This window comes from Hydra vulgaris, chromosome 06, assembly GCF_038396675.1.
Source record: "Hydra vulgaris chromosome 06, alternate assembly HydraT2T_AEP".
Taxonomy (NCBI): domain Eukaryota; kingdom Metazoa; phylum Cnidaria; class Hydrozoa; order Anthoathecata; family Hydridae; genus Hydra; species Hydra vulgaris.
Window position 1 is genome coordinate 10839110 of NC_088925.1, and position 4404 is coordinate 10843513.

The 4404-nt window shown below is 30.1% G+C and overlaps 1 long non-coding RNA gene across 1 annotated transcript; it reads right to left on the bottom strand.

The window, feature by feature from the left end:
* Positions 1-274: 274 nt before the first annotated feature.
* Positions 275-3963, bottom strand: LOC136081643 (uncharacterized). The gene is made up of 4 exons (XR_010638971.1): positions 3856-3963; positions 3350-3715; positions 1021-2795; positions 275-859 (listed from the first exon to the last, which is right to left on the bottom strand). It is a non-coding gene; the product is annotated as an uncharacterized LOC136081643 (long non-coding RNA).
* Positions 3964-4404: the final 441 nt, after the last annotated feature.

Genomic DNA, 4404 nt, shown 5'->3' on the forward strand with positions numbered 1-4404 from the left:
TATAGAGAAATAAAAAAAAAGTGAAGCAATTTTCTTTCAAATGTAAATATTTCAGAAAGTATTATGAATACATTAACAAAAGTATATACCAAAATGAGCAGTTTCAAAAGAGGAATTTATTTGTACTAGTTGCAATAAAAAATGAAATGAAATAATGAAATGATTATCCATAAATTATGCAAATTACAAAAAAACGTTTGATGATTTTTTTAAATAAATATGAATATTTCATGAGTTTTTAAGATTACATAGGTAAAAAAAACACATCAAAATGAACAGTTTCAAGAGATGAATTAGAACTTATAAGTAGCAAAAGAACATGAAAATTTTTTTCTTACATAAACAATAACAGTTAACTAAACTTCAAAAAATAGTTTGCCAAGTATCATGTCAGCAATAATTGACTCAATAAACATGTCAAAATCCTCTGATGAGGATTCGGTTTGGATTCAATCCACTGAAGAGTGTGATTCAGTTTTGCTTTAACTTTTGAATCTAGATATTCAATAGTGGCATTGGGGGCTTTTCTAAGTAGACAGTCTGCCATGCCAAGAGCACGTTCTGCATGCATATTGTTGGCAGGTGTTGATAGTGTGTCCTTCAATATTTTCTCAGTAGGGTTAGATAGAGGCCCAGATATATAATTGTGCAATTGTCTATGAATAACACACTCAATAGAACTCAGAAGAGTTGATGTTATTTTGTTGAGGAGCGTTATATCAGTTGTTTTCAGCAATGACTTGTGCACCTCGTCAAACACTAATTTTTGCCCAAAAATATCTAGATCTGTTGACAACAAATCATTGGAACTTTGTTTCATCTGGGTGATTCTTTGATGACAAATCCGGAACATGGGTACCTAAATTTAATGAAATGTAAAAATAAATGAAAAAGGATACACAATATTCTTAAGCTAAAATAATATTAAGCAAAAAAGATAGAAAGACAACAATTAAATGTGATCAATTTTACTAAAAATAAGTTTTAACTACTATTATTTTAAAATAAAATAAAAAATACCAGTTCAAGATTAGATTTCTGCAATACATTGCCATAAACTAGTTTTATCCACGGGCCTGTAATTACTTTTCCAATCAATCCTAGAGCTTGCAGCTAAAAGATGATGCCATCTTTACCGATGTCCCAAAAAGAGCTTTACTCGCAACATTTTTGTTGTGTCTGAAAGTAAATATTTCAAAATGTTAACTTGATTTTCAATTCTACATCAATGAGAGGTTTTTTAAACGCTGTAGCTATTCCGTCCAATGGATGCACATTGTAATGAAGTTCTAGAAGTTCAACATTAATATCCTGTTTTAGCAATTCAATAACACAATGATTCACAGGTGCCCTATCTGAAAGACAACTTTTAATTTTGGACAAAAAGATTTCTTTAACTGTTACTCTAGACATCTGTGTAAAATCAGCATAAATATCAGCTACTTCTTTCAATGCTGTTAATATGTGTGTGGCATAATCAAATGCTTTACCGCCTGGTAGTCTCATGGTAGAAATGGTGAGTGAATGCTTTTGTGGGTAAACACTTACATGGAATTCGTTGAGATGTTTGTCCACCACTGTAGTGGCATCAAATGCCAAAGTCGCAACGTCACAAGTATGTAGAACCTCTTCTGTCTGAATAAGAGATATCACTCCTAGCTCAAAAGCCATTCTGGCAACATTTGATTTGTGCGGAAGTGAAGACACTTCTGTCCCAGTCAAAATCTGACATACATGGGTTAGAACATCACTTATATTTGTGATAGGTACTTGGCTAACTAAGGAGCTGTAGACACATTTCCTCAATGCTGGACCATATGCTCGTCCTACCATGGTTTCAACCACACTTTCGTCTTGTGGGTCTAAGATCAAACTTAAGAGATAATGGTTTTGTTCTGTGAGTTGACAACATTCCTTTTTTACTTTCACCAACTCCATTTTGAACTCAAGTTCAATGCTTTATTTATTTTGTTTCAGTGTTTCAATGTTTATTTCTTTCGTTTGTTTCAGATCTGTTTTTTTCTAATAAGTTATTTAACTGAGTTCTTAGCTTACTGTTTGATATCTTCAGCTTCTTATTAAATTAATGTACTCTTTATGATCCAGAGATTTCAAAACTATCTGGTTGTCTTTAGCGTGAAGATACTTTTGTTTCCACGTTGTCAATGAAGCAGATTTTCTGTTTTCCTTCTGAGTCAAATTACGATTTGTAAATTTTACATTTTTATATACTTTTAGTTTATCTCTCAGAAATTGAACAGTTTCTCTAGAGTGGCGAAGAGATTGTTTTTTTGCAAAACATGACGGGCAACCTTTTCGGTTGCTGAAGCCTGTTGTAGATGATATGCCATCTGCCGCAGCATGTTGAGTTTCATTTGCATCAGCAAAAGCTGTGTTGAGATCTAAAGTTGTGTCAACTATTCCTGTATTAGTAGTATCTGCCATAAAGGCTGTATTAAGATCTATACTGGTCATTGCTTTAATAGACTAATCATCCTTTGGTTGGTACCTGAAAGGCATATCACAATAATTAACTATTTCAAACCAGTATCGATCAGGAACTTTTTTGAATTTTAAAAAACCATCTTCTGTTCTTTTAATGGCAGTCTTTAGCTTAACAACATCAGCCTTTGGCAAACAGTTAAAATCTTTGTAGACTCTGCAAGAGTTTTTTTACTTAGATATTTTAGATATAAAATACACCCATTCTTAATAGGTATGTTGATTAGGGAAAAATTTTCTCCAATGAAACTCCATAAATCCTGGGTTGTTATTCTCATTTTGAATTTGTGGACCTAAAAACGGAAAAAAAAAAAGAAAGATCCATAATATAATAATATATATATAGTCACAGATTCTAGAGTCTAGAATAGATCAATCAACAATTAAAAGTTCTAAGACTATGTCATTACTGACTAAACTAGTCACTTAAGTTCACTGAATAAAGTAATAAAGTCTAAGTCACTAAGTTTAATTTTCCAATCTAGATCTAGAAAATCTACATTCTAGATCTAATAAATTACAATTATAATAAGTTCACATTTTAACAGATAGAAATAGATCTAGTTCTAGAGTAATCTAGAGTCAAGACTAGTATCATGGCTCCTTAGTTTTACTTTTTTTTTAAAAACGATCTCATTATCGATAATTGGTAGTCGGCCGACAATGGCAACATGTAGATTTGTGAAGAATTTTATACTGTTAATTTGTGTAGAATTTTATACTGTTGACTAAACTGATTGTAATACAATTTTAAACTAACATAGAAAAACGAATTTGCTAGGTGTATGGTTAAAAATTAGATATGTACGGTCAATAGATAAATTTTATTTAAAAAAACAAAACTTACCTTATTTCAAAGGGAAAAAACACCAAAGTGGCTACGGATACACAAAAATAAAAATTTACTGATGCTTAGAGATCCTTCTTGTTGGTAAAATGAAACAAACAATGTGACTGAAAGTGGCTGATCTATCAAACAATGCTTGAAGCACTGACGTGCCAAAAAAGCATTTTGTAAAAACAGAACAGAAAATGGACGCAGATGTCGACGGTACTTCAGGATTCAATATAAAACTCAAAATTTTGTTATCTCGAACTATTTTCTATAGTCCCTCGAAAGCAATAACAGTTGTCTTACTTCGCTCAAGTCGAACATTCGTTTAGTCGAACCGTTTTCCTTCGTCCCTCGGAGGTTTGAGTTTACGGGAGTTAACTATATGTAAACAATTTAGAATATAAAAATAAAACATTAAAATTTTAATGATTAAATAAAATAAAAAGTTAAGTAATATAATAAAATGGTGGAGATAATTGTATTAGTTGTTTAGATAAAGAAATTTTTAAGTGGTTCACCTGCTAGTCTGTTGTTTTCAGATATGTTTTATTTATTAGTTTGCTTTTTTGATAAATTTATTTGTTACTACCAAGTTTTTCCATTTATTAAATTAACCTTATTTATTATTGTTGCACTTTACATTGTTTGTTTATATTGTTACAAATGCCATTTTTAATTGATTTTAATTAACGTCATAATGTTATATTTTGTAAGATGCAAGAATTTTATTCTATAAATTTATTCTATTCTATATATTAATCTATAAATTTATTATATAAATAGATACTAAAAACATGTATTGGTATTAAAGTATGTTTTTAATCAATATGCTTTTTAAAAACACTTTTTGAATTTAATATGCTTGTTAAAACTTTTAAAAAAAACCACTTTAAGTTAGTTAACACTTTTAAACTCACGCATAAAAATTGAGCCGTATAAACATCTAATAGGAAATAGTTACTGTACAGTTGCAAATATTTTTTCTTTTTTGTACATTTTTAACTTTCAGTTTTTCATTCATAAAAACAATGAGAACGGTGCAAATAAAAACCACATCGTTTTGAAAG